This window comes from Cygnus olor, chromosome 12, assembly GCF_009769625.2.
Source record: "Cygnus olor isolate bCygOlo1 chromosome 12, bCygOlo1.pri.v2, whole genome shotgun sequence".
NCBI classification, from domain to species: domain Eukaryota; kingdom Metazoa; phylum Chordata; class Aves; order Anseriformes; family Anatidae; genus Cygnus; species Cygnus olor.
In genome coordinates, this window is record NC_049180.1 from 849,268 (window position 1) to 874,234 (window position 24,967).

General features: G+C 42.7%; 1 protein-coding gene and 1 long non-coding RNA gene across 2 annotated transcripts in view; one reads left to right on the forward strand and one right to left on the reverse strand.

The window, feature by feature from the left end:
• Positions 1-24,967, reverse strand: part of ZFHX3 (zinc finger homeobox 3) — a 533,455-nt gene that overhangs the window by 479,995 nt on the left and 28,493 nt on the right. The gene's annotated exons all lie outside the window — the stretch shown is intronic.
• LOC121076992 lies at positions 7,171-8,161 on the forward strand. Its single transcript, XR_005823860.1, has 3 exons — positions 7,171-7,370; positions 7,454-7,856; positions 7,980-8,161. It is a non-coding gene; the product is annotated as an uncharacterized LOC121076992 (long non-coding RNA).

The window sequence follows — 24,967 nt, forward strand, 5'->3', positions numbered from 1 at the left end:
GCATATATATTAAATTACTCATCAGCTAATTCCACGGAGAGAAGAAAACAGTTTATGTTTAACTTTTCTAAATATGCTTGGTTGAGGGCTGGCAAAACAGTAATTTTAAGGCAGTTGATTTATATCTGGAAAAGCATTTCTAAGATTGCTACAATTTCTTTACAGGAATATCGCATGTTGATGATGCTGATACTAAAATATTGTTAAAAGTCAATAAAAGTGGCTAATTCTATCAATATTTATCAATTTCAGTGTTTTCTAAATACACTACTAAGAGAAGACAACGTGTTTTGTATAACGCATGTATTAAGAACGAGCAGCTTCCTCTCATGGGTCCAGAAGATGTTTATCCTATTCTTAGGACAGAATTTTAGGCGTTATTTACTTCTTCACCCAGGGAATCAAACCTACAAAAACATTCCACATTCACCACTATTTAGTATGTAAATACAAAACAACAAGAAATGCCTGCACCCTGCCAGCCCTGTGCTATCTCCCTCCAGTTTGTGAGCTGCGCACACGGTGGGATCCCAGCACATCGCTGCCCTGCACAAGGCTGGCTGCAGGCTGGGAGCTGGAGGCACGGTGGAGGCACGGCCGCCCTGCGAGCTGCAGGAGGCACCCCCAGGCACACAGCCATGCTCAGGGATGAGCTGGTGGCCCTGGCCTCTGCCACCCTCAGCCTTGCAGAGCCAGGCAATGGCACAGACCCCCCCAGAGCCATCTCAGCAGCTCTGCACCAAGGCAGGGAAGCTACCGAAACATGAAAACCTGTGTCCTCCTTTGGAAGGAGGGCTTCTGGGGGGAGGCAGGGCACAAATCCAACAAAGCAAAGGGTGAGGAAACTTGTACTGTCTCCAATAGTCATACCCACACCTCTCTCCAAGTTTTCTTTCCCCTAACATTGGCTGTGTTCTCCAGCCTGCTTACTGCTCTCCACCACAGAAGTGGGCACATCTCAGCCACACTTTGTTCCTGGCTGACAGAGCACCGCATGAGCCTCGCTGACAAGTGATGCTCAGTTGGCATTATTTACATTTCAATCCTGTTACTTTAGAAAGTTGTAAACATTTGCACTTCTCATCCTTCATAGGCTATTTCTCAGCTTGTCCTGCTGTTTCTGCAGAGATCCCCCAGCCAGCACCTGCTCAGCGCAGAGCCCAGCAGCGCCCCAGCCCTGGGTTACAGAGGGGAGGCAGAGGCATGCGGTCACCTGCAACAGGGGAAGGGGCAGGGATGGGGAAGGCTGCAGGAGCGGCCAGGTTTACAAGCCAGAGCTGAGACAAAAACATCTTCAGGAAAACCCTCCTCCAGGAACAGGAAGAAAAAAATCCTAAGGCAGTATTACATTTTTACAGATTTATATGGATTTTGAAGCCAAGTCCCAAGACTGGCAGAACACAGAGGGGGAATTATTTTCTTCTTATTAAAAGAATGAAGAGACCCAACATTGATTTTGTCCTTCATCACCACACAAAAAACCTCCCAACTACTGCAAGGATGACGGTATAGATTATCACAACACCGTAAATCAAAGTGAATGTATTTATTAGGGTGACTCTCTTTGTTGTCCATGTGTGTGCTGTTTGCTGGCCCTTACTCTTATTATTTTAATTTATGGGTTGTTTTTTCCAGTCTTTCCTCCTCCCCCAGTACCAGAGCCTGTCTGCAAGTTTTACTCACGCCAGTTAAAATCAGCATAATGAAATATCACGGCCAGCCCGACAGCTCCGCAAGGACATCGGAGTGGCACAGGACAGTGCCCACGGGGCGCCCTGCCAGCCCCGACCCCTGCCCCGCAGCAGGGACCCTGACAAAGGCAGCTGACGAGAACGCCACGCACAGGAACGGAGCCTTTCTCAACTTAACAGGTCTCACTATAATTAAGTGCAATAATTTTAAGCAATTTGCAAATCCCACCTCATCTCCCATTTGGTTATAATCGCATTCTCATCATTAATAACGCCACGTTTCCATACGGTGCAAGGCGCAGTGGGAAGCTGAGCACAGCACGGGAACTCCTCTGCTCCCCGTCTGCCCCAGCTTCACTCAGGCCTTGACAGCCTCATCTGCAGCCCCTAATGACAGCACCAACCCCAGGGAATTCCCAGGCACAGGGACCCACTTCTGCCAGACCCATGCATGTAAACTCATGACTTAAGCGCTCAGAAAGCACAACACGTCCCCTGGAACTCCCACTTCGGGGTTACTTGCTCGCTGGTTTCTGATCTTTATTTTAATTCCCTTTACAGCTATCAAGTTTGGGGTGGTTTTCCCTTTCAAGGACTGGCTGCACACAGCAGACCATGAGCCAGGTACCCACCATGTGCCACAGGAGCACAGCAAAGTGCTGCACAGGAAGAAAGGCCCTGTCCCTTCCTAAAGTGATCTAAGACATACACGTGCAAACCATGCCAGGAGCAGCACTGACACCCTCCCACCGCAGCCATTTGTCCATGCACTGTGTCCTCTACTCTTAAGGGAGAAAAATCAAGACAACACCCAAACCAGAGAACAGGCATTTGCCACCATGATGTGAGCTACATTAACATGGAAACCTCTGACAAGAGAGGGCCCCAACACCTGGCTAAAGCCAAAGGAGCAATCAGCACCTACTTTGGGAGCACAGAACAACACAGAAAATAAATGATTTTGGAAAATGGCACATTTTTGGTTATATCCATTGTTCTGTGGATAAGCAAACCTTTGTGTTCCTACAGCCACAGCAGCACACAACAGCTCTGGTCGCACACTTTCAGCAACGTGTTTAGAAGAGCAAAGCAAGCCTGCTGAGGGCTGGAGCTCCAAGGGGAGGAGAACAAACACCAGCAACCAGCTCCAGCTTTGTGTGTCTTGGCACATTGTAACCGTGCGATATTTTCTTGTGTGTGAAATCACAGCTTGCTCCCAGGAAGTGCTAGTTCACTGCTTAATGAGCATCTTTCTCCAAAATTGAGCAGAATCCCTTGAGGACCTGTAGCCTTCGACCTTTTGCAGCAGTTTCTCGCTGTGCATCCCCTAAGGACACAGGTCTGGTCCCGCAGAGCAGCCAAACGCTGGCTCGAGGGATGCAAATCTCTGGCACAAGACACCACTGTGGCATTGTCTGCACATTATCATCAAGTGTCTTCCTGCTCAGAACATAGGGTGTTGGTTGATGCGAAGCTCAACATTAGCCAGCAATGTGCACTCGCAGCCCACAAAGCCAGCCATGTCCTGGGCTGCACCAACAGCAGCATGACCTGCAGGGCAAGGGAGGGAATCCTCCCCCTCCACTCCACTCTTGCGAGATCCAACCTGGAGCCTGTGTTCAGCTCTGGTGAGCACCCACCTGCACCCCAAACACTCACACCCTCTGCAGTTCCTGCTACCATCACTGCCCAGCCCCAGCATCTTCCCCCCCTGCTGCCTCCCCCACAATCACTTCAATACAGTGCTTTCCTTCCTTTCTCCCTCACACTGATTTGGCATCAGTTGCGAACAACAAGGTCCCAGGATGTTTTCAAGCCCTGCATTCTGCCACGCAGGTTAGTCCCAGCCCCACAAGAGGCAGTTACCAGGTGCTGCAACCACCAGCAGCCTCTTTGAAACTACAGATCTACAGCAAGGCTTAAATAAACAGATGACTTTAAGACAATTTTCTACAGGATCTTCTTGGGGGATGCCTGGAGAAATTGATGGTTGGACTTGATCTTAAAGGTCTCTTCCAACCTAAATGATTATATGAAATTGCTGTACAAGTCTTTAAAATGTAAATAGAAATAACAGTACTGACTGTAAAAAAAAATTTTTAGGGAACCAAGTGTCATTGAAATCAAAGACAACACAATACTCTTTACATCAGCTCTTTACTAGAAAGAAAACCCACCAGCTGAATTGGGTGCTACAGGACCAAGAGAGCTCCCTTACCCCAGGAGGACACAGCCCCACAGAGATGGCAGCCCAGGGGACATCAGGATGAGGGGGGTGACCCAGGGCCAGCAATGAGGAGCAGGAGGGGATGGATCACAGCTAGCAGCAAACACACACAGTGGTGGTTGCTGGCCTGGGACATGCCCACAGCACAGCTGATGTCCTTCTCCCTCTCATCACTTGTTCACCAAACCCACAGCACACTTCACCAGTGACAATACTGATTTCCAGCCCTTTGAGATCACCAGTTTCCATAACACCACCTGACTGAGCATCCCCGTCCACACCGTTCTTCCCCAGGAGTAACAACCCACTTGTGTTACATCGCACTGATGTTTCCACCACATTTCTGTAATACCACGCAGGTATCATTTATGGCCATCCATGAGAATTCACAATTTTTCTGGTCTTATTCACCTCCTAACAATCACACAGAAGAAATTAAAGGATCTAGGTTTTTGCTGCCTGGTGCCTCTTAATTTCTGTAAACAGGCCAGCTGAGGCACATGGAAAGACAATCTTCCACAGGAGTACACAGGCAAACACCTGTAATTGTGAGAACTGAGTTCAGAAGCTCCTGGCTCTGGCCAGGCTTCGTTCAAACTCTCCTAGTTTAGAAACTGGAGGTTGTAGCAGCTGGAATTAGTGTGCTGGATCACAAGCTGAAAGATTCACCCCATCCCTGTACTCCACAGCTACACAGAATGCAAGGCTTAATAAAGAGAGACCCAGATGTGAATACAAAGAGCATAGCTTAGAAACAGAATTTTCTCAGAACAGCAGATCCAAAGCAGAACTGGAAGAACAATTCAGGGAACAAAAATGCACATACTAGCTTAATTTCTAGTGTTACTGAGTTTACTTCATTAGTGTTTGGTTTTGGTTGTCTTTTTAAGAGATCAAAGGCTTGAATTCACGGAGTTCCTCTGCTACCCGATGGCAGCACGTGCCTTCACCCACAGCAGGGTTTCCCATGTAGCTGCTAATCTACTCAGACGCTCAACAGCAGAGCCTTGAGTTTTCACGGATTTATGCCCTACACTGCACACAGTTCTGTCTGTTTCACGGTTATTGTTCTCACCAAGTCTACTTCATCATTTAAATTATTAACAGCAGAATTACACTGACTGAAATCTCCTAGAATAGGCAGCTTTAAAATACAAAGGCTTGTATTGTGATGTATTGATACACATTGACTGGAACAGATACATTTGAAGAAAGTTAGATTTAAGGGTCATTACTTCATTTCTGTGCTGTTATTTATTTTTTAGCATAAGAGCAACAAAAGGAAAAGCTAGAAAAGCTCCTTTGGATGTCCATCTGCAGACTGGCATTCATATGTTCAAGTACCTTCATGTAATCAGTAGCCTGAAGCTGCCTGATGGATGTGCCACACATCAGAGCACGCAGCATCTTCAGTGCTTCCTGGGCTCACCTCAACATAAGCTCAGAGCTGTGGCAGCACCAGAGCACCTGGACAGGAGCACATCCCACACAGCAAAACCAAGCAGTGCTTCCCTGAGCCACAGCAATAGCCTGCAGCCAAGGCACGGTTTGTTTTATCAAAGAGGAGTACAACAATATTTGCAAAGCACAGACCTTGTACAAACACATACTGCAAAGATGTAAATTATACACTGGTGTAAATCAAACCCCTGCTGAGAAAAACACAGTGACCCTGGTAGTTGAAGGAGGAAAAGGAGGACAGTGTAGAGGATCTTCCAGGTTCTAGTTCATTGATTTCTTCACTGTCACATTCTCATTAGGAAGACAAAATTTCCCATCAGGGTGTTACACCCCTATTGTTGTCATTAACTATTCAGAAAATAAAAAGAGAAATCAAGTGTTCTAACCACACAAAGTCTCAGCAATTCATAAAGTTGCAAGCAGATTCATCTCTCCCCTTGACTGTATTTTTGAACGTGGCACGTGAGAAACAGAGATCGTGAAAAACCACTTATGTTTTAAAAATAAACAGTTCTCCCCAGCCACCAAACAGCATAGTCAGAGGCAACTGAGCTGATCCCAGAGTTAACAATATTCATTAATAACAGACTAGGCAGTGCCCATGTTCAGACTATGCATATGGTTTGAATACAGGGAATTTGCTTTTCCCATGCACTACGTTACATATTCATGCTGAAATAAAAGCCTTTTTCACCCAACTTCTAGCATAATTGACAGATGGATCTGATTCAGGAAAAGAGTAATCAATACATTCAAATAGCTTCTACCCATGCCATGTTGCCTAGTTTTCAAATGTTTTCATTATGCAAGGTTCTACATGTGTGGTTTTTTTTTAAATAATTAAGTTTCATACAGCTTTTTTATAGAGGACTTTAGTTTAAAAAATCTAGCCTTCTAAAGCAAGAGTTTCTCTGCAATCGTATCTAGTCATATATGTTAGCATAGCTTACACTATATTAATAATGGAAGCCTTACATGCAAAGACAAGTTTCTTTCAAACAAAAAGAAAGTACATTTTGATTACATCATATATCCAAAAACACAATACTCTGTGGGTCATTCAGGTTAGAGTTGCCTCAGCTAATGCTGGTTTAAGGCAAGTTTTCACAGCCACCAGGTGTGATTGATATCTGAGCACACAAGTTTCATTTCTGACAGCAACAGTGAAACCCAAACTAGAAAAAAAAAAAAATACATTTCTCACTTATGTAGTAGGGAGGAAGAGACAAAATAATAGTTTTAGATGGACTTAGTATTATTATTTGTCAAGTGATAAGCATTGAACTATTGAAGTATGCTCTTTCACTACTGCCAGGCATAAGAAAAGTCAAGCCACAGCTTCAGGTGCACCACACACATCTACCTGGACTTCCTAAAGACACCGACTGCTTGTAAGGCAACGTTTCCAGCACTACAGGTTGCAGGTCCTAGAGACAACCCAGCTAAGAACAGAAAACTTCAGCAAAACTTCTAACACTCAAATGACTCGCCTTACAGAAGGCCATTTCATAATAGATAAAATTTAAGCTCTTCTTTAATTCCTACAGCAGCAGAGAGGTTTAACCAGGCAGCCACAGCTAGAAAGCCAAACCTACCTTGCTTGGATCAGAGCAGGTCACTCTCTCTACAGTTTCAGGGCCATTCCTCCTAAACAGGCTCAGCTGCTCTATCCTTCCTTATATTCACTCCCTCCTACCCAAATGACCTCTCTGATCAATTGCTTAAGGTCCTTCGCCTGTGTAGTGTTAGGTAATGCTCGTCCCATCAGCAAGTTGTGCTCTATCAGCTGATGCTCATATCATCAGCCAGCAAGTAGGCCCAGGAGCTAGGTCAGGGCTGCTCCGCTGACCCTAGGGGCAGGCCTTTCCTCTAAAAAACCTTCTAGAAGCACCAATAAGATTAGAGGAATCCCTAAATCCCAGTGCAAAATCCAAAATGAGTTCCTTTACGCATTGGGCTTAAACATCAGAAGTGCACAAGAGAAACTTAAAGTATGATTCTTCTATTCTTCCTGAAAAATAGCTGGTTATTCTCATCTTTACCACTTTTCTCTTTCCTCGTCTTTCATAATTAGATGTATTGCATCAATGGCCGTCAGCTCTCAGAAGATCTAGCAGAGAGTGGGTTGCTCACTGCGTCACTCATCTGCAGCTGAATAAAGCATTCTTTCTCCTCAAGTCCTAATGACGCTTCCAGCTGGAAATAGCTAGATTTTCTCTTCGGAATAAATCAACCCACAGAAAACACCTTGCAGAAGATTAATTACAGAGTCAAGGTTGGAAGGCATGTCTGGAGGTTGTCTAGTCCAAATCCCTGGCTTAAGCGGGGTCACTTGGAGGAGGACGGCCATGGCTCTGCCCAGCCAGGTCTGAACATCTCTAAGGAGAGTCCAGCCCCTCTCTGGGCAGCCCGTTCCAGACGGGCACAGGATGCTGCCGGACACGTGGGGCTTTGCTGGGAGGGCAAAAGGCTCAGATGTAAACAGATTTTACCGCCCCTATGGGGTGAGCTCTCCCTTCCAGGCAGATGGGCTTCTGGGTTTTCTTAAATTTAGTATTAACTGTGAAGAGCTGATTTTGAACAATTCATTTATTTTACAGTTATCTATGCCGGGGTGCAGTGGCTGTTTGCCAGGAGTCTGACAGCTGATTCAGGAAGGAGCACAGGCCAGCCATGCTCAGAAACTCCCCGCGGGGTCTTGTTGCTATTTGCTTTTTTCCATCTGCGCCAAAATACACGCACTTTTAATTCAAACGAACATCACCACACAACTCTTCCCCGAGCATGTGGTTATGTATGGAAAGGGTCCTGGAACCGCCGGTGGTCAGTCACATAGAAGCTGTGTCCCAGCACAGCAACGTGGGGGCTGCAGCCAGCAACAGGAGCTCACCACGGAAAATATTTTGGAGTTTGTCTGACACGTTGTTCTCTTTTACATCATTTTTTTCCTAATGGTATCTTTAATCAGAGGGGTGATAATTGGTAATAATTAGTTCATGCACTATGTTCCAGTCAGTGTTCCCTGTTCTGCCCGCACTCCACTGTCAGCGGGCTCCAAGCAGCCGCACGCGAGATGCAAAGGGGAAGATGGGCTGTCGTGTCCACCTCCCTCCTGCCTGCCGGGGGCTGCTCCAGCCGGGGAGCGAGCACAGGATCACAACATAAAGCATTAGACATGCTCTGGAAACCCTTTGCCCAGCTGCTCATTAGTACTGCATTAGTCTGTAAACTCAAGCGCAAAGCGCCTAGTTCAAGTTGCTCTTTCTTGATGTACTTGAAAGGTCCTGTGAATTTATGGCAGGATAATGCGGAGCACAGCACCTATTTATGAGTTGATCATTTGTACAAAACCCCCCTCAAAGCGCCGAAGGTTACCATTCGACCAAGAGCTGCACTTAGCTGCTCAGAGGGCAAGAAAGCCAAGTATATGAAAGTTAAAAGCATTAATAAAAGTGTGACTTATAAATTACTTCATCTTTGTCACCCTTTTTGAAATGGGGTGAGAGAGGCCAGGGTAAATTTATTTTTTAAGTGCTTTCTGAGACCTGCAAGGGTCAGCCCTGAAATGCTGTACTCTATAAATCATTCCATGCGTATCTGATAGATGCGAGTGCATCATAACATTAACAAATATTGATTTGTTTATCATTTGCAACAGTTTATAGCTAAACAGCAGACTTTATAACATTTGTAGGGAGAAGAAACTTTAATCTGTGAGAATGCAGAACAGAAACTCCCGTGGCCACAGGAGAAAAGAGCAACCAATTTCATCCTGTCACCCAACTGCCTGCTTGGTGTACACGTTACACTCGTATTATGAAACCAGTTATTTCTCAAAATGACTAAAATTTTCAGGCATTTCACGAAACAACTTGGATCACTGCTAAGAACAACAGTGAAACCTTGCATTAGGAGTGCTCTGTTGAATCACAGCCATGAGAAGCAGAAAATGGAGTCTGCAGCGGGCAGCCAGCATGTGGATGTAAGTGCTACATGACGAAGCTTTTGTTGGGAGCAGAAGATAGGCATCACTCCCCTGTCCATCCCGGGGGGCTCTGCCACACCACAGGGAGCCCTGTGCCAGGGCCGGACCCTGCTGCCCACGCAGGGTGCTCAGCACCACTGCCCAGCCCAGGGAGCAGCACGGGCGCTGTGGCACCGCTCGCGCCATCGCGCAGCCTGGACGAGGCACAAGGAGGCTGGCGGTGTATGTGTGCACGTAAACCTGCGCCTCTCTGCACGTCGCTCTTAGTCATGAGGGTCAAACAGATGTCTATAGGCACTTTGCATCACGTTGCCTTATGGTTTCCATCCATTTTATGAAGTCACCGAAATTAGTCATTTCATAAAATGACTGGATGGGTAACTCGCACTGTGGAACACTTTACATAAATGTCCCTGGGGGTGCAGCAAGGACATGCATTTCACAGCACCTCCAGCCTGCTAACAGCACCAGCCAGGCCACCCTGACTGCCAGCCCCACGTTTCTGGCCAAAATCAGTGACCCAGATGTAAGACTTGGCCCTCAGCCCCCTCTAGCCTGTCTGGCGGGAACAGAGCATCGGTTCGTCACTGGCCCACCAGAGATCACCAGCACCCAGGAACTGCTCTTAAAGCCTCCTGTGAGGCTTATAAACCTGGCAAAATACAGCAACACTATTTTATTTTTTGTCCTTAATTTAACATCAAGCAGCATGTTGTAAGGGCGGGGAAGACACCTGTAGCAACAGGAGCAGGTCAGAAAAAAAGACAATAAAAATCTCACTAGCTCAGTGAGGGAGAAAAACTCTATGGTGAGTCTCTTCCTGATGCTTTAAATCATTAGATATTAGGGTAAAATCAAACTTTTTCATTAAACAGCTACAATATAAACTGGGTTATTTTCTTTCCCCACCCTCTTTTTTAAAATAGCACAACTCTTTGCTTTTATTTATTTTTGGAACTTGACAGGCTTGATATCCAATTTCTATGCAGAACCACCCACTATTCACATCTCAGAAAGCTAATAAAGTGTAACAAAATCGCCCCAGGAGACATGTATACGGAGACATGCACAAACTTTTCACAAGAATACTAACTACGATTTCTTCAGGTGGGAAAGTAAAATTATGTAAGATAAATGAAAACAAAATCAAATAAACATCAACCATCAATAGCAAAACCTGGTTTGCAAGGGATGGGCACCTTCTTTCCTGTGCGGCAGTCAGGATGCTTTTCCATGGGGAGTTCTGCAGAAGCAGAGTAGACAAAGAAAAGTGGCTTGTGTCTGGTTTTGGTGTGGTTTCTTTGCCCCAGAAAAGAGCATCGTGCTACAAGGGATTGTAGTCTAAGGGCCTGTTCCATCAACGTGGGAGAAAATATTTGTAGTCATGCTTCAGCATAAAGCAGGAGTAGGCTCTTGTCCGTTGTGCTTCACACCACAGCAAGTCAGTACCACGGTGAGTGTTACTGCACAGAGAATCCCGGATTGGTGGCACATCAAACCAGAAACAGAGCAAAAAGGAAAAACTGGTGGAAGCCAGCCAGAAGGGAACGGCACACCGGGAAAGATGAGCGGAGTTAAGGGCAGATCAGCTTTAAAAGTGACAATGCTCAATCTCAAAGGCAGGTCACTTGGCCAGAAGACACGTAACAGACTGAGAAACAAACTCTTCAGGGACTGAGAGAAAAAAATAAGCAGGCTGCTTGCGAACAAGGCAGCGTGCGGGCAGCCGGCCTGTCACCTGCAGGCCAGCACACTGAGCAGTGCCCGCAGCACAGCACCTGGCTGTTTGGGTTTGCAGCACCCCGATGTCCCTTCACGGCCACAGCCCGGAGCCGGGGCCGCCAGGCGCGTGGCACCAGCCCGAAGCTGGCAGCAGCAGGTTGCTGAACCACTGATGGATGCGGGGCCGCTTCCAGCCCATGCTGTGGGGGCTGCAGCCGTGGTTTCACCTGGGAACGTGCTGGAAGCTAATGATAAAGAAAAAAGGAGCATCTGCTTCTGTGTCCCTCCCATCACCTCTCCTGTAGATGCTCAGGACACGCTCCTAAAGGCATAAGAATACTTACCATGCCACAAGAGAGGCAAAGTCCCTTACTTAAGTGATCTGAAAGGAGCAGTTTCTGCTGGGAATTATTTCTGGCTGTTAGGGAAACCTGCATTTATTGTCTTCTGTGATTTACTATAGCCATCTCCTTTTGTGCACTGTCTGGCCTGCTGTAAGGCTTCTCGGGGTATTTCTCTGGCTTGGTTCAAGGTCCCATATAAAACATTTTTCTTGTCCTTTTATCTTCCCCTATTCTAAAATACCACCAACAACTAGAATCTAAGAAGTTAATAGTAACAAATAAAGCAAAGAGGTCTCACGGAGGTGGTACAGCATCCCGTTAACAAACACATGAGTGTTGCCCAGCTGTCGCACGTGGCTGTAAGGAGCAGAAACAGCTGGCGTGGCTTCACCTGGCAGTTGCTGTCACCTGCAGTCCCCAGCAGGTCACACTGACCAGCTCCAGCCTTGGGGACATGCTGCAGAAGAGCAAAGTTAGAGCATCTTGTACCTGGTGAAGTCCTGCATCCCTTATATAATGCACTATTTGCTGATGAAGAGATGTCCTTCTTGGGGCAAATAAATGGCAGCATGAGCCGAGAACCACCTCTGCTCCGCGCAGTGAGTTTTGGCAGCGCTGCCTCACACCTGGCTGCTGGCATGCTCGGGATGGGCACGGGATGCTTGACAGGCAGTGTATTGGAAACCACGGGGCTCTGCTCCAGAAAGACATAATGCTAGAATTGGCCCCATATCCTGGCATTATGGCACCATTGCTCGCAATGTGTTTATTCAGAAGAGCTCCTCCTCACTTAGACTTACTTCCCACTTACTCACTTACTTCCCAGGAACAAGCTGCACTTGTTATAAGCCCAGCGCTTTGTCTTAGGCAGCTCCTGTTCATTTTAAAGCTCCTCCGTCTCGACCCACGCAAGACATGGTCACGATAAACACCCCCGTACAGCTGGCCACAGGCGCAGCGGGCAGCACGAGGCGCAGGCTGTGCCCAGGGGCTGAGACCAGCCCAGCTCGTGCTGGGGGTGAAGGTGCTGGGGCCGGCACCAGCCCCAGCCTGGTCCAGGGCTTCAGCACCGCGCCTGCACAGAGCATCTCTCCAGCACGGGAGAGACAACTCAGCAAGACCCTCTCTTACCAATTACAGGTCGTCAATATTGACTATCTGAGGGATTTCCATGCTCAGGAAGCAAATTAGAAACTCAATACCTGAACTATTCCTAAATGCAGTTATCAACTTCAGAGTTTTATCTCATAAAACCAATTCAGCTTAGAGTTTAATTCTATTAAATTAGGGCTTAGAAATAAGATTTGCTCTGAGAATGAATGCATCATTAGTTTTAAAATGCAATATACTGAAACCCAAAATGTGCAGCATTACAGTTTGAAGAATAAATGAGTAGAGATGGCACCCAAATGTACTTCTCCCTAAATATATTTACCAGCCTTGGAAAAATCTGTCGGCTCGTTAGGATGGCAAGTCTTTCAGTGTGTGGGACGTCCCCCTTCTTTAGGGAATGATAATCCTCTTGTGTCTCTCCTTGGCACAAGTTTTTCCTTTGTTCTTAAAACCTTCTTATTTCAGCAGCTGACAGAGAAAAAAGAATCAGCATCCTCTTTCTTAATAAAAATGCCACAATGAGATCCTGTCGGGCTGGTGCCAGGCATGTCAAAGGAGCAGGTACTAATACAGGAAACCTCAAGAACTACCTGTTTTGTGTAAGTTACAGTATATGGAAGAGTCACGTAGGGCTGTTTTTTTTAAATCAGACTTCCAATACATGAAAAGCACCCTTCCATGGGGTGCATGTAATCTCTGAATAGGGCCCTTAGTTTCCTGTGGTATTGTATTAAAACTCATGTTTGATACAATAATACAGGGAAAGAATTTGTTCAGAAGAGGACAAGGTAGCCCAACGGTGCCTGTCCCCTTGCATTATGAACCGCTGCGTGCTCTTTCATGCAGTACTGGCCAAGCAGATGCGAGCCCAATGCATGCCTGCAGTATTAGGATTGTATGATTGAAGGTTAGGATAAAATAGAAAAAGGCAAGAACCACCCCAAAGGCACTGGAAGTCCTAAACAGAAATAAGATGTTCTGGTGATACGTTTCACTGCAGATTTTATTCCAGACATGGTATTTCAGATAGTCCAATGAAAACAGGAGGATACCACTCAGAGTGCCTGGCCACCTACTTTGGAATTAAAAAAAAAAAAAAAAAAAAAGCCACTGTTTACTGTTTTAAAATAAAAACATCTACAACCAGTATTGTACTGTGAGTTAGCAATCTGTACTGTTCTACACCATCATAAAGTAATTGGTAGTCCATTGTCTCTCACACCGAAAGGCTAGGTTAATGCTTTTAAAGATGTATTATAATACGTGTTAATTTGCTATTTTTATTCAAGTGGACTATAACAGTTTTGTTCTTATTAGAAGTACAAAAATAAAACTAACTCAAATGATCTCATTATAATTTTTGGTACCAGAAGAGTCATATGGAACAACACAATTGACTCTATATAGCCTAAAATACTTTCCAGGAAGAATATTAATGTAACAACTCATTTGAAAATGCATGCCAAAGCTGTGAAAGTAAAAAGGACAAAATTATCTATGTCCATCTTGTTAGTTAGGCAGCAGCTCTGCGGGGTGATGCCCACATTATCATCCCCTCTTCAGTCAGGACCTGATTTTACAATATTGAGCAAATTCTCACATAACCACATTTTTATTTTGCCATATGATTTTTCTCTTCCTTAGTTTTAAAATTACATTTACATGATTAAAAGTCTCAACCTTTCCCTTTTATATTCCATCTTCAAAAGCAGCAAGTCAGCCTTCCTACGTGCCAGGCAGAGCTCTACCAAATATTTTATAGTTCTGCTCCAATTCATATCTGCTTTTACTTGGTTTTCATTCAGTGGCATGAACTATCTGTTCCAAACAGTGAAACAGAACAGCTCCGCTGAGATGCTACAAGGCTGCTGACATTTGGAATACTATTTTCAGTCCTATTTTACATATGCTTCCAAAATTTAGTCTACAAAAAAATAAAAATCAGTTAGAAGATGGGCTTACCAGTGTCTCTGGAAATGCAGATGACCTACTTTCAGCCATAAAGAATGGGAAATTTGCACTGCTATTGGCAGAAAAGTTAAAGGAAGGAAAGAACCAACACCAATACCTGTGCAAACGCCCAAGCAAGAAAACTGCCACTGAGAACGGGGTATTGGAAAGAGAGGTGACGGCAGCCCAAACCCACTGAAACCATGCATCACCGCTGGGCTTGAGTAATGAAAAAATACTGTTTGATTTATTGTCTCCAATAGATTCCCAGGAAAAATCCTCCATTCTGAAATGATCTTTTTTCCTGACTACTCGTAACATGCCGGAAAACAGCTGGGAAACAAAGTGGTTTAATAAATGTAGCACAAGGGTAAATATTAACTTACATATCTTTTAATGACGCATTTTACAAAAATCCATAGTGAGATAACAAGAAAAAGAGAGAGGAACACAACCCCAAAGTTTTTCAAAAAGGGAACTAATTCCTTAAAAAGAAAACTAATTAGAATTAATCAAGGCATTACCTAAGGAGAGGGATTAAAGGGAGAGAGAGAAAAAAAAAAAAAACAAAAAGATTTAATTTAAGTCTATTAAAAACGACCATATTTGTGGACAAGGCAACAACTATAAACTTCCTATTGATACTTCATTTTTGTGTGGCTCTTTCAGACTATAAACAAATTGTAAAAGATGGCAACAGCTAATTTAAAAAATAAAAAGCGAAGTGTTGTGGCAGAGTCTAAATTGAGTCTGACAGTCAAGGTCACGTAACTTTTCACATTTATTTAAAGACATTGCTTTGATTCCTGAAAAATATTGCAAGATATACACACACAAGTCTGGGGTCAGGATAGCCAGCCTTTGAGGACTACATTGATGGCTTATTGTCCATTGCTTTAAAAGGAAAAATAGCAATAATTTTTTAAATTGACAACTGTTGTATAATTACCAAACTATAGAAGATTGTCAGAAATTCTTGATATAATTTTTTGAATTACACTTTGAGTGTAACCATTATGTCCTAACCAGTCCTGTTACGCCTCAATAAGTTATTTCAGGAAATTTTAAAGAAATGTTTGCTGCTTTAGTTCACAAACATGCAAAAAAAAATTCATTATATTATTTTTTAATTATTTTAATTGCATTTATATTGTTCTAGTCCTTTTACTGCAAACTTTGGGAAAATTTGTTAAAGCTAGTTCTGAAATTCATTATCTGTAAAGAAAATTAGTTGAGCCTGCAATGCATGTTTCTAATATGGAAGTATCACATGAAGAGAAAGGATCTCCTGTCTAATGCAACAGTTCTCCTGGGCCCATTAAAGTCTTTATAGGTGGATCTCACTTATATCTTTGTTTAAAAAAAAAAAAAAAAAAAAGAAAAACAGATTTTGAACAGAACTGGAGCCTATTTGATGTTCAGTCTCTATTGTCTTCAAGGCAGACCTGAATGAAAGCTTGGAATTAAACAGTCCTTGAATATAGTTTTCATGGAGATCACTGAAAGAGATATAAAATAAAGCAGAATGGTTCACACTTTCAGGCTTTCAGAGCCAGTTGACACATTTCCCCTCATTCATCCACTTTCAAAGTTTATAAAAATTATGATACAGTTTTGTCACAGTCTTTTTATAAATTAAAGGCAATAATCAGACTTTTTTTTTTTTTTCCTTTGTAAAGATTCCTTTTCAGGACCTGCAGCTTTTCTGGCTTCTTCCTTACTGCAGTGCACAAACAAGTTCAAATATTCACATTTGCCCTGTTCTTTTCTTTGAGATATGACTTCTGGAGTCACTAATACATATTTTAATTAGGACACAAATATCAAGTAACCAATATTTTAATCTTACACAAAGGTTATCAGTGAAATAATGGCTGTTGAAGGCAATAGGTGGTTTGACATTACTTTCGGGGAGCAGGGGACATTTCACCCCAGCTGTCTGCAACACAAATGACATTCCTTAGGATTATATATAAGATGCATCCTATGGGTTATAAAACACAATAACCAGGATACGGTCAAAAAACTTTCTCACCTAATAGTGGGTCTCTATGCATGCATCTTGGCCTAAATCTGTAAAACTAATGTTTTTTTATTTAAACAGCAAATAGTAGTGAAACCTATCCCTTCCATTTGCTATTCTTCTCATTTACATAGATCTTCAGGATGCTTGAGCTTCACCACTCTTTGTTATTGAAATAAGCTGCTCTGGGTATTGCTCTGCGCTGCTCCCCTGTGTGCGGCACGAGGTGCTGGCCATGATCCCCGCCACGAACCACCTGAACCCATGCCGAAGGCTGGACGGGGCTGGGAGGAGGAGAGTGGGGTCTCCCCACATCACGAATGAGAAAACAAAGCACAAAGAACAAAAAGAGCTTTTTCAAGCACACAGGTAGCCTGACGTGTGTTTGGACCAGCTGATGGTTAAGAGCTTTGACACAGATTCCTCTGTCATTATGTCTTGCGGGCCCTGCGTGTACTTCCTCAGCATTAGCTGAACCTGGGGCTGCAGTCGTCCCCCTTCCAGTGAGCCCCAGTGCCATGCTGTGTCCCACAGACCTGATGGGGCCTCGGTCCGAGCCCAAAGGTACGGGAGGGAGAGCCCCTCAACACACAAGGACTATGTGGGATGCTCAAGGGGCAGATGCTAGAGAAGGGCGAAGCATTACTGTCACCAAAATTATCGCTGAGTTCCACGTTTCCCACATGGTCTGTCTTTGGAAAACACATCTTTTCCCATTGTTTTTGCAGCCCCCTACGTGCAATTTTCTTGGGATAAAATTCCTACCTGACATAGATTATGAACATTGTCTTACTTTTTAAAATTATACCGATAGATTTTTTCACAACACTAATAGTATTATTACAAATAATAAGTACTATCCTTCTTACCAACAACAGTTTTGAAGGCTCAAGACGTAAGACATAAATATCCCACATATGCTGTAGCTGCACATCCCCTCACTCAACGTGCTGTTGCATCATTTTTCTTGATGTTTGGAGAGGTATCTTTCGAGGAGGTGCATTTAACATGTTTTGTAACTGTATTTAGGTAGTGCTTTCTGTCACTTGAGAAGATTATTTTAAAATGGAACCACAAAAAAAAACCTCTCAGATAAAATAACGCGCCATGCCAGACTCATTATGCTAAATATATTTTTCACAGTCTTCGTGTTCTCACTTTGCTATTTTTCGTACCAAGGTATGTGGGTGCCTTCTCACACGGCGGCATTGCCCAGACCGACCGTGGCAGGTTCCGGAAGGCAGCGCGCACACGGCGCACACCGGCAGCAGCAGCCCTGGCACATGGTGGTGGGGTGGCCGGAGCACGACTGCACCAGTGGGGCAGTAGGTGGGTGCCGGAGGAGGGAATTCCTAAAATCCCACAGAAACACTGCCACAAGTCAAGCAAAGCCGCTCGATGTGCCAGGCAACTGACTTGCCTCTGAACAGCCACCTGACGCGTGAGCCCCACGGGCGAGGTGCGGGAGCGTGTGGGGTGTGTGCCCCGCAGCCCCCGGCAGCGCCCCGAGCAGCACCATCCTGCCACGCAGGGCCCGGCACCGCCGTGCCCCTGGCCCGCTGGGCGTGTAGCGAGACGAGCCAGCGGCACGCGGGGCCCGGGGCGCCGCCAACAAAGCACCGCCTGCAGCCAGCCCCGGCAGCCGTCCGAGCGCGCTATTCATCTCCATGTTCGGATGAAGGCAGGATGCATAAAGAGGAGTGAGAGAGAAAAGGAGCGGAGTTATAAAAGGAAAAGGAGAAATCATAAATTAAAAGAGAGACAAAAAGCTCTTCTGGACATTTTTTTCTGTGCAGAGCAGTATAGGAGGAGAAGCGTTAAGCATTACTGTGTTTCTTCATCTAATGACACAGAAAGAAAAAAAAAAAAAAGCCTTTTCTGCAAATAATTCAAGTAAACAATCTCCAGAAAGCATGAACAACAATGCCAAATTTCTTGAAATTAGCCAAGCTCACAGAATCAGCAGGCTGCTATTGCTGCTTGGAGTCTGCGTTTCCAAAACCGCGGATGAGGCAATTTGTGGGAGGGGAAAAAAAACAAGAAAAGGGCAGAAAAAAACAGCACCTTCCTCCTCCATTATCGTTCACCTGGGGTTTAGCTCACCATAAATTTCATTTCAGAGGGGAAAAAAAATCCTGTGACAAACTCACCTTGACTAAATATCGTTTCCTGGTTTCGAACAAAGATGTGATCCACTTTAACTTGCTAAACACTTTGTCACTGTTTTATATGCACCACATCCAAGGAAGGGAAAAAATAAAGGAGAGATTTTTAGGTCAAATGATTAAGGAGAAAAGGGACTTAAACCAACAATTTTTTAAAGTTCTAATTGTTTGCTTATTGACACCAATTTACATGGAGCCACTTAGTGAATAAAGGTTTTCACAGTACATGGCACTTCTTTATGTCAGTTTTTAGCCATCATGTCACAGCCCGGCTTGAAAAGAAGAAATGCTGAAAACTCGTAGGCCAGAAATGAACAGCCTATTAAGATCTGAAAAGCTGTCATCCCCACTGAAAAGACTTGCGTCAGCCACTGAGGATATATTTTAAACCGCCTGTCCGCAAGAAAACTTTAATAATGCAGCCTTGCTCTAATGTCTTGTGAGAGGAGAGGCAATTTTACTTCTTCTATTAACCCAACGTGATTACAATGGCTTATTTCATGGAATATTAAGTTCAAATTCTGCTCCCTGGGAGGACAATAAAAAAAAGAGTGTGCTTATGACATTGCCCGAAATAGCCACAAGGACCGCAACTCCTTGGTGCTTTTAATGCATCCAAGCAGTAATCCACCTTAATTTGCTAATGGTTAAGTAAATTAGCAACAAAATAATAAAATACAAAAAGGTATCAACACAGAGGTAAAGTGCTTTCCTCTAAAAATATTAAAATAACAAAACAATGTTTGCACGGAGATTGAGGTGGCCTTTCAGCCCCCCCCCTCCCCCCGCCGATTCAAGGGGAAAAATAAACTCCTTGTGTCGGACGGGCTTTCGCCATGAGGCAATCATACGCGGAGCATTTTGTGCCGAGACCACAGCTGGGGCGGCTTTGTGCAGATGGAAGCGTTAATAACTGCCTGGGAGCCGCAAGCGCTTCCACCGCTACCTGCGCGGCCTGTGGGCGCGGGGCAGGCACGGAGCCGCGGGTGCTGGGGCGCACCAGGTGCCCCCACGCCACGGGCACCATCCTGACGGAGGGGCTCGGCTGCGCCAAGGGGCACTGTAGGTGGCCCCATGCCCTGCAGGAGTGCTGACCGTCGCCTAACGCGACGCGGCCTGCTCTGGCCTGGTGCTCGCTGGCCTAGCGGGAGCCCATGGGCCAGAGCCTGCCCTCCGCTGCGTTCAGTACTCAGCTGTTAGAGCAGGGCTATTGGCATCGCCAGTACCAATTCGACAAAATACAAAATCAAACGGGAGCAAAGGCACCCGCCCAGCTCCCTGGCACTTGCTCTCGTCCCTCGCCGCAGGCAGCGTAGAGAGCGAGCCCCAGGGGCTGCAGGGGGGCACCAAGGCCTGGGCAGCGAGGGCGGGCGGTGGAAACCTTCATCTCAAATGATGTGTTTTGCCTCTAAACTGGTTGGGGATATACAGGAAAACTTCATCACCCACCCTTTCTTGCACTGTCTTCCTACAACTTTTTTTTTTTTTCCCCAATGTGGAAAAGGAAATATTTTTTTCATTAAAAATAATAATAATAATAATGTATGCAAATATCTGGTGCAATTACAAATAGCCACCATTATTTTTTTCTACCTACTTCAACAATTCCATAGCAAAAAGGCAAACTTAAATAAATACATTTTAAATTGCCTGCTGTGTAATAGTAAGGAGACTCCATAAAACTAGAACAATATTTATTTCTTCTTTTCTTAACAGCTCCCTGTTTTATTAGGCCCATGTTCCAAAGCAATCTGATAAGAAGGAGTGAGGCTAAATGGCAAATGGCAAACATCCCAAATCGCAACCTGATGTATTTCCACAGCCCTGACCTTCAGATAAAAATCGTACAGAAATCTGCAAACCCACCAAATATGCAGCACCACATGCTTCAAGCATTTTCAGACACAACAGTCGGGGGCAGAAAAAAAAAAAAAAAAAAGAGCGTTGCTATTTAAAGCATTTAGCCTTCCCCTCCCTTAGAATTTAAGGATTATGCTCATATATGGCACGTACGAGGTGCATATAGACAGCCATCATCAAATCAAAACGTTTCTTACATCCACAGAGGATACTGTGGGCATACAGCTGCCTATCTGTGACTATCAGAGAAACACATTATATATAAAGAATATATCCTACTGCTGTATTATATGTATATTTAGGAAAATACTTCAAACAGCAAAAAATTTTGCAGTGTGAAATTAGCTAAAATTATGACAACTGTAAGAAAAAAATTATACGGACAAAATTTGGGTCTGGTGGAAGAATTCTTTGATGTCTGGATTCCAATTTAACCCCGACTGAGTTCTAAGAATCAAATGAACAAAGTATATCATACACCCCAAGTCTGCTTGTCAGTGCTAGTCATCATTTTTATTTTATTCTTTCCAGCCACATGTATTTACAAGACCCTGTTCTGACATTTCCTCCCTTCTTACTGGATACGGCTAGTTGCCAAACACATTTGTGACACAGTCCAACTCTGTATTTATTTATTCATTAAAACACATGCATTAGTATCAATAAATATGTATAACAATATTTTCCTCATATTGCCGTATAGATTGTTCCATAAGCATATGTGTAGGTAGGATGCTGTGTGGTAAACACACAGAAATATGTGCAGATCTAAAATTTTAAAAATATTTTTAGTCAAAAGCCTGTGTCAATAAATACTGCATCTTTTCCTACATAAAAATGCACTGAGACTGTGTATAGCAGTACATTTACTAAATAAGACTATAGGTGAACAATAAAGCTGTGCTTAAATACACATTAATATTTTCAGTATTATTTCATCAAGGTGCTGGCTATCTATGGCATGCATTAGGGAACATCACCTTCATTTTCTAAAGGGACATCAGCATGAAGCCTCTATGAACTGTACATATTACATGCTGAATAAATAGCATAATCCCTACCATTTGTGTGTTTTGCATATAAAAATCACTTTTTCTTCAGGTACTGAACCACTTTATCCTATAAAGTGAACGAAGCTTCAGGATTTTTAAAGCAGTTGTAAAACATTAATAATATATCTAGGTTGTTTAAAGAATATTTCCAAATAACATGAAATATTTAGTCCACTCCCCCCCATCCCCACCCTCAGCACTACCACCACCATAAAAAGATAAGATTTATCATGAAATGTTTGAGGGATAATCAGCCATTTTTGGCCAATATATTTTAATATTTATATACCTGACATAGCTGAATATAAATGATACATCATGATTTTCCATAGTGCATGGAATTTATACAATTAACTGAGTGATCCAATGGCTTTAGGGCACACAAGGTGCAAACAATGTTACAGTGGTTTGCTGATTATTGTTATAAATCTTATAAACCATAGAGACATTAAGGTGCATTTTGTTTACACCGTTTATTTTCAAATATTATATAAAACAATATTATTTATCATTAAAAGAGTTACACTTTCCCAGTGTATTAATTTCATGAGCTACATTTATATAACTATTTAAAAAAAAAACAGCTTGTACAATACATGTCTAAAATATACAGTAAAATATTATCATTTTCAAGTTATTTCTAAGAATTATGTTTCTGTAATTTTAAAATCAAGGAAACATTTAAACATTATCTGTATCTGGAATGTCTAATTAAAAAAAAAAAAAGTTAGACCAAGAAATCCATTTAATTTAAATATACCCTGCACCCTCGCACACAAACGTGTGCTTTTATGTAAGAGCACATACATCTCTGCACACCAGCACATGAGGTGCAGCATGCTCACCCTCAGCATGCTATTTTGATGATGTTTCTTAGCCATATTTTAAAAATCAGAAATATGTAGTTTGAAAAGCTTAATCTACAATTTTGTAGAGAAAAAAACATGTACAAATAATCAGGCTTAGATTTTATAATGTGAATGTATTTTTCCTTGGAAAGAGCTACATTCACTGTGCTTTTATTCCTATTACATATAAATGTAGGATCACTGAGCACCTATACTTACAAATAAAAATTCCTAAAAATGTTCTTAAACGGTTACAATGCTCTAGTATTGTTTCAATTATTTTCATTTGGTTTTGCCTGTTTTTTGAGATGCTGTAGTCACAGAATGTGAAATTTGAAACACAAACAGTTCTGAGCTGAGCTCTGAAAATCGTGGGGTTGTCCACCCGTTAGTAAAAGGGAACTGAACACTGCAGCTGCTTATCAAATCAGTTTTATGTTTCTGAAATGAGTTCCTGCTGCTGAGCCTGAATTCATAGACAGACAGAAAAAAAAATAGATTGATATAGCCCAAAACAAAACCTCTGAAAACACATCGAAGGTACTCTCTTTTTATACATGTATATAGACAGATGGGTGTATTTGTTTTATACCTATGGAAACAGAATGTACTTATTACACGCATGTGTGTGTATGTTGATATAAAATCCCTGAAAAAAACGTTATAAATCCCTACGTTTTTACTGTACATTTTGTTTGCTTTACCAGAAGTAAACAAGTACTTTCTCTCCTATTCTTTCTCTACTACTGGCAATCAGGTATCTCACTACTATTTTTCTCATTCAGAAAGCACACGCATTCCTTGCTGAACATAATCAGAATTTTTCTTAAATTTACATTTTTTTTTCTTCTGTTAAAACGATTGAAGAAATAAAAAGGACAATTTTGCTATTTACTGTCCTTTTCCACATTAATATAATACCAGCTCAGTGAGTAACACAGAATTTGCTTTTCTCTTCAGTATTTACTGACCTGTTTAATGGTTTCTTTCAAATGCATTTAAAATATAGAAATACATAACACAAATGTAAAAATGTACAGAATTGTCTGTTGACTTCAGAGACCAGCAGTGTTTTGTTGCAAATTTGAAGGTGCTAAAATCTCATCAATGACTGGGAAATACTGCTAAATACAAGCTCTGCTAACTTTATTTTTAATGACGACTTTAAAAAACAGGGATCAGCGAGGTGAATGTAAAAACTGTTAATCTTAAATTTCTACAAACCCAAGTGTCAGGGCAAACATGTATGGTGCATCAAGCATAACAAGATGAAAACGAGGAGGTGTTGGTGAGGAGGGGGTCCTAGACACTTGCTTTTCTTGAATCCCTCTGAATACATTTCACAATTCATCAGTTTTTGTCTTTCCTGCCACGAGTGAGGACAATCAGACCAGACACCCATTAGATTTTTCATGCAATTTTTTTTTTTCTTGTTCATGACATGTTGGCAGGGAGGATGGCAATTCTGAAATCTTACCAAATGAGAAAAATGTCAGAAACTGAACTGACAGCTAGTGGTTACTATGGTGATAGGTGATATTGAAAAAAAAAAATAAAATAAGACTCAGTTAATTCAAAAGGAATCAAGTTCAGTATTTTTAAGCCAGTTGATACAGATGAAAACTTAATCCCAATACTGGCATGTTATCTTGTTTTAGCTAAGAGCCAAAGAAACCATTTACTTGATTAAATAATTAACTAGCTACAACTAAATATACAATGAATATTATAGTTAAAACAAAAATAAATATATGTATAATAATTTGTTTATAAAAATAAAACAGTCCTATTAGAAATAGCAGATTAGGAAAAATATTCTGGCTGTGTAAGTAATCCAGAATTTTCTCCTACATAATCACAATTACCTACATGGGTCCAGTATTCTAACCTCAGTTTTGAGAGAGAAAGAGTAGTTTCATTCAATGACAAAGACAAATCAGCTTGGAGGTAAGTAAAGCTGCTGACTGATGTCTTCAATAGAAAGAAGGCTGTGCATGCAAGTTCTGCAGAAACCTGAATATCTCCATATTTGTGTTTATGTATTTTATGGGCTTTTTAAAAAATCCCAGGGGAGCTATTTATGGGGCCAAAATAACGCGAGATCTGGTGTTCTCATGATATTTCCATCTAGGAATTGAAACACTAAAATGCCATGAGAACATCAGATCTCGTGTTATTTCGGCTGCATTAATGGTTCCCTTAGGTATTAACAAAGCCCATGAAAAACAAACACAAATATTTGAGGCAGAAATATAAATGCTAGAATATCCACCACCCCTCAGCAGAAATCCAGTACACCATACACACACACACACACAAAATCTGCCTTTCTCTTCTTAAAGCCAAATTTGTGTAACCATACACAATTACAATTAATATTACATTAAATTTTTTTGCCAACCACCTCTATTTTTCTGGTAGAAATTTAGTTTCCTTACATTCCTTGAGGAAGATTATTTTAATATAAATGCTCGTGAGGTTTTAGGGATATTGTTATGAAAATCACTTTTTGAACGCAAAAGCCAC